Raw genomic sequence first — 12,593 nt, forward strand, 5'->3', positions numbered from 1 at the left:
ACAACAGAGTTAAAAGTAACTCTTATCTCCAGTTTCTGTTAATGAATGTCCAATATAAAAAGATAAAAAATATTAAATAAAATATATACAGAGAGAAGAGCTCTGTGGGGGAGTTGGATTTTTTAAATTTATATCTAATTGAAAAAATGTGCATCTCGGCTGGGTGGTGGTGTGGTACACACCTTTAATCCCAGCACTCAGAAGGCAGAGACAGGTGGGTCTCTGTGAGTTTGATGCCAGCCTGGTCTACAAAGCAACTTCCAGGACAGCCAGGCCACACAGAGAAACCCTAATTTGAAAAACCTAACAGGAAAAAAAAGTGTGCATCTCTATTATGTATAAAATGCTATTTTGAATTTTGTATTAATTCACATACTTATATTTTGTGTAACATTTAAAAGCTCAGCAATTTCCAAGGACAAATTACTATTAACTATAATTACCATATTGGTAAGTGTAGAATTTTTTTACATATTATCACAGACAATTGCTATCAGTTGTAAACAGACTTATATAAAATGTCTTGAGTAAGCCTAATGGTACTATCAAAGCAAAAATCTGTAGTACATGAAAAATAAACAGGAGTGCAGGCAGTTTGCTGTGAGATTGTGTCTCTTAGAAATGTCAGAGAAGGTACACCTTTGAAGTCTCACCAAAATAGCTGCCTAAACATGACCTGAACAAGGACAAAATGAATAAACAGGCGAATGTGGAAGGGGGAGATCTCACAAGGCCTCAATGCAAGACAAAGGACTACAGGCAACTAAGGAATACTGAGCAGGAAAAATAGTCTTCCCCAGGGAAAAGCACACCAATTTGGTTATCCAATACCAAATGGTCAGTGCTGAAAACATACATGTATACAGGTAACTGAGCAGTTTGTATCTTTATGTTTAGGAACACACACACACCAACAACTACAACAAAGAAAAAGAAGCCATGAATTTGAGAAAGAACAAGGAATGGTAACACAGGAGTATTTATTGGGAGGAAAGAGAAAGGAAAATTTATGTAATGATATTATAACCTCAAAAAATTATTTTTTAAAAACATTTTCAATTAAAATATTTGTATTTTACAAACCAAAATGAATATAAAACTTGGTAAAAAAGATATTCCATTCAAATGGAAACTAAAAGGAAACACAGAGATAGTAAAACTTCTATCCAGTAAAACAGATTTTAATCAAAATCTACAAGAGACAGAATGCATGAGACAGGGTTAGTTCTGAAAGTGGCTATAACATTAGCAAATATGTATACATCCAACAACATCTTAAAACTTAGAGCAAACACTAACAAATCTAAAGAGAAATTAAATAGAAGGCAATACAGTCATGTTAAGGGACCTAAACATCCCCTTTCAACAATGCTACATGATCCAAATATAAAATCAATAGAGTAAAACTGGACTTGAACAATTCAAGAGACCAAAAACAGACAAATACAAAACAGGCCACCTCCCACCAAAACATAGAACAAATATTTTTCTCAAGCACTCAGGACATTCTCTAATATTAGGACATAAAATAAGTCTTAATAAATTCAAGACTAAAATTATAATCATTGTCCTTTTTTAATTAGAGTTGTATGAAACTAGAAATCAGTAATAGAAAATTGGAAAATTCACAAACACATGGAAATTAAAGTACATATTCTGAACAATCAATGGGTCTAAGTGTAAATCTGTGGGAGCCCATTCTCGGGTTCCTCGTGGCTTTACCCAGCAGGTCAACATAGAGGATGATTAGGATCACGGGCCTGAGTGCAGGTGTCTGAGATGGTCTGCACTTGGCTGTGCTGGGGGAGGAGGTCTTTTGCTCCACCCCCTGGTGTCTCTATAAAAACCCTGGGGCAGAGACAGTCGGGGCCCATTGGAAAAGGTTCCAGGCCCTCTTAAGGCTATCCTTTATTTTCTATCTGTTTATCTCCGCAATAAATCCTTCTACCTAATATTTCCTGCTGCTCGCACTCAAAACTCTGGGGAACTGTGGGGGTGGTGGGTAAACACCCCACAGAATGGCGCCATGAACAGGGACTAAAGAAAAAAGAAAAAAGGGACTAAAGAAAAAAAGGGGGGGGACTAAAGAGAAATGAACAGGGACTAAAGACAAAGTAATAGGGACTAAAGATAAAGAAAAGTAATAGTTTTATTACAGAGTTTTTGTCGAAAGTGCTGAGTCAGCCCTGCCAGTGGATAAGGCATGCCGGTGTTATGGAAAATACATATTTTATATATATTATTGAGAGGCAGGGGTTTTATCCTCCAGAGAAAAGGAAAGCGGACTGGAAGGATGTCCGATGCTGCAGCGAAATTCTCTTCTGTCAAAATTTTCTATCGTCTATCCCTTAATTTCTGTGAAAAATAAGTATAAGGTATAGGGTAGTAACATAGTGTAGGAAAAACTTAGCATTGTAAGATTGTATAGGAAAAAATAAGGCAACTAGACAGAAAAACTCTTCAATTTTCTCACTTTGGGGGCTCTGAATGCAAACTGGGGGGAAAAATCTTTCTTTAGGCTTTACAGGTAGTAAAAAAGCTCTTCTTTGAGCTTATGGGGAAGAAAAAGTTTCCTATGGAAGCTTTTGACCTGGGGACAGCTGAAATGCTAAGTCTAAGCGGCAGGAGAAAGTGTTTTCTCCCTGAGGCAAAAATGGGGGTGTAAGAAGCCAAAGTTTAAAGTTAAAGTTTTTGGAAAAGTTGGTCTTTCTCTCTGGGGGAAAAAATCTTTCTCAAACTATAAAGCTTTTCTTGGAAAACTTGGGGGTAAAAAATCTCTCTAAAAAGCCTTAATCTTTCTCAAACTAAAAGCTCTCAAACTTAAAAACTAAAGCCTTTAACTTTCTCAGGACAAAAATTAGAATCACCTGAAGATATTAGTATGGGGACCACCTGTGATTAGCTCTAAGGGAAAACAACAAACCTCTTAAGACAGCAAAACCTCTCCAAGTTCTCTTTCAAGCTTTAAAAATCCTCCCTGCAATGCAGGAGGCAGGGACAAGTTCCTAAAAACCTCTTCTAAGCTCTGTCTCTTCAAGCTGGTCAGAGTACCCTGAGGGAAATGCTTGAGAGAGTGTGGGTGAAGAGCTACAGAGAGCCCAAAAGGGCAGGAAACTTTACCTGAGAAAGGCAAAAAAGCCAAGCTTTTCAGTTACAGCCAAGCTGAGGCATTAATGGTTTTGTTTCTGAGTGAGCTGTTCAGAACGAAAACGTGCTCCTAATCGTCCTAATGCAAAGATCCCCTGAAGCAATGCAAACTGTTAGCATTATATCCTCAAGCAAAAACCCAGAGGCGACTGGCCAGAGTCTGAGTTGGAGTGCATTTCGGGGATATTAGGGTTCCTGCAGATGTAAACTTCCAGGAGCACAGAGCTGAGGCAGGAAGGTGCAGGACCCAGGGGAAGATTGCCAATGAACAAAGAAAGCTAAAGCCAGTGGGAACGGCACAGTTGTCCACTTTCCTACAAGTCCCGGGTTGATAAGTCCACAGCTGCAAAAAGAAATCTGAGAAAAAGCTTTCCTATCAGAGTAAGGACCTTTCTGGGAAAACAGTAAAGCTGAACTGTCTGAAGCAGTTGTGCTGCTGAGTCAGAACGCTGTCTGGGGAAAGAGCCCAGCCAGGGCAGAACAGAACTATCCAGGAGTAAAGCTTTTTCTGTCAGAGAAAGCATCTCTTTGAGAAAAGCTTTGTTTCAACTGACTCCCTGAGATGAGGGAGTGTAGCCCTAAGGGGTGATTGCCTCTGGCATAAGCTCTGTCCTTGAGCACCCAGACAAACACAACCCACTGGGGGACTGGGCCAGGTGAAGGCCTGATGAAACAAAACACCTGTCTTAATGTGAGCTTAGAGATGGCAAAAACCTCCCTTGTTAGATTTCCAGTCTGTACGCAAACCAGACCCCGAAAACAGAAACAGACAAAAAGCCCCTACCTTCAGGAGCAGGGAAAGTCACCACTGTAGTGTCAAACTGTTTCTGGGGTAGAGGGGATAAACTGAGACCAAACTGGGAACTGTCTGGGAAAGACTCTGAAGAAACAGAAGGGACATATTCCTCCCCAGAAAATACATGACCTGTGAAAAGCTGCTAGAATTTGAGGCAGATTCGGGGGAAGAAAAAAAAGCCCCTACCTCCAAAAGCAGCTAGCAGAGGATCAGAGCCACAGACAGATACCTGAAGCTCTGCATCTGGGGAAGGAAGGAACAAGCAAAATGAGATCAGTGGGAGAAAAATCTCTCTGAAGGAGCTATGGAAAAGCTGTTGTATGTGATCTTGTTTGTAGTGGGTAGCCATTCCAGCTTTGATCTGGAAGTTCCAACCCCCATTGAGACTTCGGCAACTGTCACGCCTACAAGGCGGGGCCAAGGGAGGCGCCAGGAGACCCGAGATCTGGATCGGCGGGCGCTCTCTCTGTTGCGGGACCCTGGACTGGAGAGGTGGACTGAGCAGAGCTCCAGAGAACACCGCTGGACTGTGATACACCTTCCCCAGACTCCGCGACCTACCTATTCCTTAATTTGTAAGTTACGCCATTAAATAAATCTCCTTTTAACTACGTGGAGTGGCCTTAATAATTTCACCAATATCTGGCGCTCACGTGGGGCAAGTTCCAAAGGCCTGGGTGGCTCCCGCCCTCAGCCTTCTCCCCGGCTGGCGGGTACCTAAACCCACCTACAAAGTTCCATAGAACCAGGGAACGCCTACACGGTTCCATTCCCGAAAAAGGGAGCAGCTAGTCCGGTCTCAGCTCCCTAGCTTAGCCCCAAGACCAGCGAAAAACCGCTGTGAGTGAGGCGATCCCCCTCCTCCCCGAGTGCGGGCCCCGGCTCCCGCCAGCCCGGCTAGCTCAGTCGGTAGAGCATGGGACTCTTAATCCCAGGGTCGTGGGTTCGAGCCCCACGTTGGGCGCCAGATATTGGTGAAATTATTAAGGCCACTCCACGTAGTTAAAAGGAGATTTATTTAATGGCGTAACTTACAAATTAAGGAATAGGTAGGTCGCGGAGTCTGGGGAAGGTGTATCACAGTCCAGCGGTGTTCTCTGGAGCTCTGCTCAGTCCACCTCTCCAGTCCAGGGTCCCGCAACAGAGAGAGCGCCCGCCGATCCAGATCTCGGGTCTCCTGGCGCCTCCCTTGGCCCCGCCTTGTAGGCGTGACAGTTGCCGAAGTCTCAATGGGGGTTGGAACTTCCAGATCAAAGCTGGAATGGCTACCCACTACACTTGTTTTTCACTAAGACAAACACAAGCCCCTAGGAAAGTTGCTATCAGAAATGCCAGCCTCAATGCCGGCTAACGAGGCAGGTGCGGTTCTGATTTGGGGCCAGTGTCTGAAGGAGAAACACCTGTTAAAGCCAGTTGAGGAGAGAATAGAAATCTCCCAACGTGCCAAAGCTGAAAATGTAAAATGCTTGTTCAAATCTCCCATTGCAAAAGCAAAAAACTTTGTTCAAACCTCCCAGGCAAGAATTTGTAAGCAAGTCTGGTAAGAGAACCAGCTGACTCTCAGACCCAAAAAAATATGGGAAATGACTGATATAAGGGAAATGATATAAAGAACTGATATAAGGGACTGATACTATTATGGACTGATATAAGGGAAATGCATTCTGGGAAAGGTAGTTTTTCCGCTAAAGATGGCGACACTGCCCTGAAACACTTGTCAGCTCGAAAATACGTTCATGGTAAACTTAAAATACAGCTTTTAAAAGAACAAGGAGGGCCGGGCGGTGGTGGCGCACGCCTTTAATCCCAGCACTCGGGAGGCAGAGCCAGGCGGATCTCTGTGAGTTCGAGGCCAGCCTAGTCTCCAAAGCGAGTTCCAGGAAAGGCGCAAAGCTACCCAGAGAAACCCTGTCTCGAAAAAAAAAACCAAAAAAAAAAAAAAAAAAGAACAAGGAGGAAAATCATCTAAGAGTTTAAGTCAATTCCAATGAAAAATTGAAAGGATACAGAACTAGGTGCTTCGCGGTTTGGGGCTCCTTGGTAAAATGCCTTATTTACCCTAATAGCTGTGCAAAGTTTTACGGTAGTTGGATGACAAAAAGCAAACAAGCCACTTTAAAATCCTTAAGAAAGCAAGGGAAAGCAGTTTATACACTGAACGTTGTCTTAGATATGAAGAAACTTATGTTGAAATTTAAAATTCTTTGCCTTTTGAACAAACTGCCTGCAATGAGTAATTCCTTTGCAAATCTAATTAAGGGGATAAGAAACAGGCATTCAAAAAAGAAATGACTGCTTTATAGATGATGGGAAACAAACTTCAGAAAATCTAGCTGTCTTACAAAAGAGTTGCTTCACCTGAAAGTTCCTTATAAAAATCAATGCTAAATATTACAGCTGCTAATATCAGGAGTTAAAGCTAATGAAGTGAAAATACTAAATCCTGAAAATGCTTTTTCTGAGTAAGCTAATGAAGGATATGTTTCATGAAAGAACATCTATGCTCTTGACTCCTTTGATTAGTAAAAATACTGGAACTAACAACAATCAAGTCAAAATGTTCCAACAATTCCAAGATGCTATTCCACAAAAGAAAGCTGCCATGTTTTGCAGGCCATATTAGAGCTCACTCCAATCTTCCTGGTCCTTTAGCTGAGGGTAATGCGAAATGGAAAGTTCCTGCTCGGGATTATGGAAGGGTCCCGATCCTGTGTTAATATGGGGTTGAGGACATGTTTGTGTTTTTTCACAAGGGGAGAATGAAGCTCGGTGTTTACCGGAGCTTCTGGTAAGGAGCGTGGAACTAAGGAAGGTCAGCTCCAATGACGTTTCTATAAAGTAACCAGAAGGAAAGTGGCTCGATCAGTGTTTCTGAGGTTTTGTCACTGGTTAATGCAAACAGTGAGGAAATGGAGTTCGGAGCTGTGCCGCTTTTGGCTTTACTAGCTTCTTTAGAAAAATACTTTATATCACCTAATAGCTGTGCAGTATTTGGCGAAGAGCTTTACAGCAGCTAAATACGGTAATTTCACCCTCAGCGTGAAGTGAAGTTTTTCGGTAGAACAAACCAAAAGTACTGCTGTAATAGAAATGTTTGTCTAAATTGAAGCACTTAGGGGAACTACTATGAATTTGGGTGAAGGGACAGCCTCTAGTTAAAAACTGTTTACCGCTGACTGCATCTCTGCCAGTTCCGGAACAGCTGAGAGAACTGGCAACTTTGGAGTGTGACTTTGTCCTGGGAAGGTTATAGTCCCCTAGCAACAACTATCACAATTCTATAACAACAACACTCACTAAATCCCAGTGCTTTATAACAAAGCTGACTATAAACTCTAAACTTTAGATATGATGTACATACTTCCTGTCTAGTTAAGAGAATCTAATAGATATAGTGATAATAAGAGTAAGAAATAGAAAAAGATGAAGATGTGAGTTTGTAAAAATTCTCTTGTTAGATCTCTGTTAAGAAATCTTTAGGTGTTTGCTAAGTTAAATATATGCTAATGGTAGCCCTATATAAGTTTGTAAAATAGATCTATAGAGTTCCTTTAAGAATATAAGCTTGCAAGAAATATCTAAGGTAGTCTTAAGACATGTAGTAATAAGCTTGTAAGAAGTAAAGATGCTAGTTGTAAATGTAAGTTTAAATAAGAAATAAGATGGAATGAATATAAGTATATAAGTAATAAGAAATATATTTGCTAAAGTAGTTCTAGAGTTTCCTTAAGGAGTATAAATAAGTAGATGTTATGTGAGTTTGTAAAAAAGTGTAAATGTTGAATGTGAGTCTAAATGCTTTGCAAGGCAAAAAATGTTATATGTGAGTTTAAAAAGTGTAAATGTTAAGTGTGAATCTATGCTTAATGTATATGGTGAAAAAACCTGAGATACAGAAGTTAGTGTCCTAGCAGACTGCAAAGCAGGCAGTCTGAGCAGTTTCCAAAAGTTCCAGAAGCAGCTAAGAAGCTAAGAATGGCGGACGCCAGAACCAGCACAAGGCATCCGCAGCTGAGATCCATGGAAAATCGACGCAACACAGAAAAACCTGAGCTAATATCAAAAACGGTGCGGTTTAGAATACTACTGTACCTAAAAAAAAAGTCTCTGGCTTGAGAATAAAAGTTGCAGAGATGCGTGCTTGAACTAAAATTGTTAACAGCAAAAAGTTTTGGTTGTAAAACGTCTCTTCATATTTGAAAGTGAAAGCCTGATACCAAAATTTACCTTTTTGAACTTAAAATGAGAAAACTACAAAAATTTTTATGGATTTATTAATATTAGGAAGACTGATACCAAAATTTATCATTTGAATTTTAAGACTTAAGAAATGAAATAAACAATAGAGATTTCATTGCAATGGGACAATTTTGAGTTTATTCATCGTAATGACCTAGAACTGTTTGCTGGAATTGGGTTAAAAATGGAACTGTTTAACAAACTCAAAGAAAAAAACCATATGATCATCTCACTGGATGCAGAAAAGGCATTTGACAAAATCCAACACCCCTTCATGATAAAGGTATTGGAGCGATCAGGAATACAGGGAACATACCTAAACATAATAAAGGCAATTTACAGCAAGCCAACAGCCAACATCAAATTAAATGGAGAGAAACTCAAAGCAATTCCACTAAAATCAGGAACGAGGCAAGGCTGTCAACTCTCCCCATACTTATTCAATATAGTACTTGAAGTTCTAGCCAGAGCAATAAGACAACATAAGGAGATTAAGGGGATACAAATTGGAAAGGAAGAAGTCAAGCTTTCCCTATTTGCAGATGACATGATAGTATACTTGAGCGACCCCAAAGATTCCACCAAGGAACTGATACAGCTTATAAACAACTTCAGCAACATAGCAGGATACAAGATCAACTCAAAAAAATCAGTAGCCCTCCTATATACAATGGACAAAGAAGCGGAGAAGGAAATCAGAGATACATCACCCTTTACTATAGCCACAAATGACATAAAATACCTTGGGGTAACACTAACCAAGCAAGTGAAGGACCTATATGACAAGAACTTTAAGTCCCTGAAAAAAGAAATTGAAGATGTCAGAAAATGGAAAGATCTCCCATGCTCATGGATAGGCAGGACTAACATAGTAAAAATGGCACTTACCAAAAGCAATCTACAGATTCAATGCAATCCCCATCAAAATACCAACACAATTCTTCACAGACCTGGAAAGAATAATACTCAACTTCATATGGAAAAACAAAAAACCCAGGATAGCCAAAGGAATCCTGTACAATAACACAACTTCTGGAGGCATCACGATCCCTGACTTCAAGCTCTACTATAGAGCTACAGTAATAAAAACAGCTTGGTACTGGCATAAAAACCGACAAGTGGACCAATGGAATCGAATTGAAGACCCTGACATTAATCTGCACACCTATGAACATACAATTTTTGACAAAGAAGCCAAAAGTGCACAATGGAAAAAAGAAAGCATCTTCAACAAATGGTGCTGGCAAAACTGGATATCAACATGTAGAAGGCTGCAAATAGATCCATATCTATCACCGTGCACAAAACTTAAGTCCAAGTGGATCAAGGACCTCAACATAAATCCAGCTACTCTGAACCTGCTAGAAGAGAAAGTAGGAAGTAGTCTTGAACGCATTGGCATAGGAGACTACTTCCTAAATAGAACACCAGTAGCACAGACTCTGAGAGAAACAATCAATCAATGGGACCTCTTGAAACTGAGAAGCTTTTGTAGAGCAAAGGACACAGTCAACAAGACAAAGCGACAGCCTACAGAATGGGAAAAGATCTTCACCAACCCCACATCTGACAAAGGACTGATATCCAGAATATATAAGGAATTCAAGAAATTAGACATCAAAATGCCCAACAGTCCAATTAAGAAATGGGCTATAGAACTAAACAGAGAATTCTTAACAGAAGAAACTCAAATGGCCGAAAGACATTTAAGGAATTACTCAACATCCCTAATCATCAGGGAAATGCAAATCAAAACAACTCTGAGATACCACCTTACGCCTGTCAGAATGGCTAAGATCAAAAACACTGAAGACACCTTATGCTGGAGAGGATGTGGCGCTAGGGGAACTCTCCTCCACTGCTGGTGGGAATGCAAGCTTGTACAACCACTTTGGAAATCAATATGGCGCTTTCTTAGAAAATTGGGAATCAATCTCCCCCAAGATCCAGCTATACCACTCTTGGGCATATACCCAAGAAATGCTCAACCACACCATAAGAGCACTTGTTCAGCTATGTTCATATCAGCATTGTTTGTAATAGCCAGAACATGGAAACAACCCAGATGCCCTTCAACTGAAGAATGGATAAACAAAATGTGGTACATATACACAATGGAATACTACTCAGCAGAGAAAAACAATGACATCATGAGGTTTGCAGACAAATGGATGGATCTAGAAAAAATCATCCTGAGTGAGGTAACCCAGACTCAGAAAGACAAACATGGTAGGTACTCACTCATAGCAGGATACTAGACATGAAACAAGGATGACTTGTCTGCTACTCACATCACCAGGGAGGCTACCTGGAAAACAGGACCCCAAGAAAGACACAGGGATCGCCCAATGACAGAGAAATGGAAGGAGATCTACATGAACAGCCTGGACATGAATGGGGGTAATGAAAGGCGAGGGTTGAGGGAAAGAGAGCTTGGGGGAGCGGGAGATCCAGCTGGATCAACAACAGAGAGGGAGAACAAGGAATAGGAGACCATGGTAAATGAAGATCACATGAGAATAGGAAGAAGCAAAGTGCTAGAGAGGCCCACAGAAATCCACAAAGATACCCACACAACAGACTGCTGGCAATGGTCGAGAGACAGCCCGAACTGACCTACTCTGGTGATGGGATGGCCAAACACCCTAATTGTTGTGCTAGAAACCTCATCCAACTACTGAGGGATCTGGATGCAGAGATCCATGGCTAGGGCCCGGGTGGATCTCTGGGAGTCCAATTAGCGAGAATGAGGAGGGTTTATATGAGCGAGAATTGTTGAGACCAAGGTTGGATAAAGCACAGGGACAAATAGCCAAATGAATGGAAACACATGAACTATGAACCAATGGCTGAGGGGTCCCCACTGGATCAGGCCCTCTGAATGGGTGAGACAGTTGATTGGCTTGATCTGTTTGGTCCCACTGTGGATGCCTCCCAGATCTTGTGCTCATTGCATGAGTTGGCTGTTTGAAACCTGGGGCCTATGCAGGATTGTTTGGCTCGGCCTGGGAGGAGGGGACTAGACCTACCTGGACTGAGTCTACCAGGTTGACCTCAGTCTGTGGGGAAGGCTTTGCCCTGGAGGAGATGGGAATGGGGGGGGGGGGGTTGGGGGGAAGGTGAGGGGGACGGGAGGGGGGAGAACAAGGGAATCCGTGACTGATATGTAGAACTGAATTGTATTGCAAAATAAATTAAAATAAATTTTAAAAAAAATGGAACTGTTTAAATGAAGAAATTTATTTCTACCTGGAATCAAGATGCAGTTTTGTGTATGCATATATGCTTTATTAACTGGTGATTCATGACTTGTTTTATGGAACTGTTTATGTAAAAATGGAATTACTTACAGAACTGGTTTTGTGTTACAAATGGAACTGTTTAAATGGAAAAGTTTGGATTTTCTAATTATGCTTGAGAGTTTGCTTAAATTATAAAGAAAAGGGGGAGAGTTAATATTCCTTAGTCTAATTTCAAAAGTTTGAGTGGATTAATGTCATGTTTTATTAGTAAGAAATGCAAATGGGGTATACTAAGAGACTACTTTTAAAGTGTGTAAAGAGTTTTATTAAGAAACTGCTTTTGGATGTTTTGCTAAAAGTTTTCAAAGTGTTAATGGTTAGACTGAAAATATTGCTTTTCAATATGGGTTTGTAGGAATTATATAAGTTTGGGTTCCTCTAACTAGGTTTGAGATTTTTAAAAAATTATAAAGAAAAGGGTTATGAGATTGAATTGTTTGTAGAAGCCTATTGATATTAATGCACCCTGGTTTTGTGGAGTTAAGGAAATATTTAAGTTTGATGTGAATACACTGAAGTTTTTCCCTATGTTCTGTTAGCAAGAAAATTCAAATGATTGAGTTAAAGTTGTAAGATGGAGAAAATTGTTAACTATATATAGCACCATATATGCTAATTCAAATGGTTCTGTTAAGAGTTTGCTTTGAGTTATAAGACTGAGAATTGTGACTATGTATAGCAATATTTATGTTAACCTGTTAATGGTAATGATGAAGCTAAGGGATTCTTTAAGTTTGTAGTAGCCTTAAGAGTTTTTGGTTTAGAAAGGGCTTGAGGCAGCTAAGACTGCTGTAGTCACCTTGGACCTAATTCAAAAGAGAAATTCCATCTTTATCATCCTCTACTCCCATATTGGGAGGTGTAACAGCTATGTAGATTGCTGTAAGCCATTAATAGTTATTTTTATATATTAAGAAAGGGGGACCTGTGGGAGGCCTTTCTCGGGTTCCTCGTGGCTTTACCCAGCAGGTCCACAGAGAGGATGACTAGGACCACCGGCCTGAGTGCAGGTGTCTGAGATGGTCTGCACTTGGCTGTGCTGGGGGAGGAGGTCTTTTGCTCCACCCCCTGGTGTCTCTATAAAAACCCTGGGGCAGAGACAGTCGGGG

The 12,593-nt window shown here is 40.7% G+C and overlaps 1 protein-coding gene and 1 non-coding gene across 14 annotated transcripts in view; one reads left to right on the forward strand and one right to left on the reverse strand.

Moving 5' to 3' along the window:
- Dock3 (dedicator of cytokinesis 3) overlaps positions 1-12,593 on the reverse strand; it is a 377,571-nt gene that overhangs the window by 342,606 nt on the left and 22,372 nt on the right. The gene's annotated exons all lie outside the window — the stretch shown is intronic.
- On the forward strand, positions 4,835-4,907 carry Trnak-cuu (transfer RNA lysine (anticodon CUU)). The gene has a single exon. It is a non-coding gene; the product is annotated as a tRNA-Lys (tRNA).

This window comes from Peromyscus californicus, unplaced genomic scaffold, assembly GCF_007827085.1.
Source record: "Peromyscus californicus insignis strain IS unplaced genomic scaffold, ASM782708v3 Scaffold_11__1_contigs__length_118956290, whole genome shotgun sequence".
Lineage (NCBI taxonomy): Eukaryota > Metazoa > Chordata > Mammalia > Rodentia > Cricetidae > Peromyscus > Peromyscus californicus.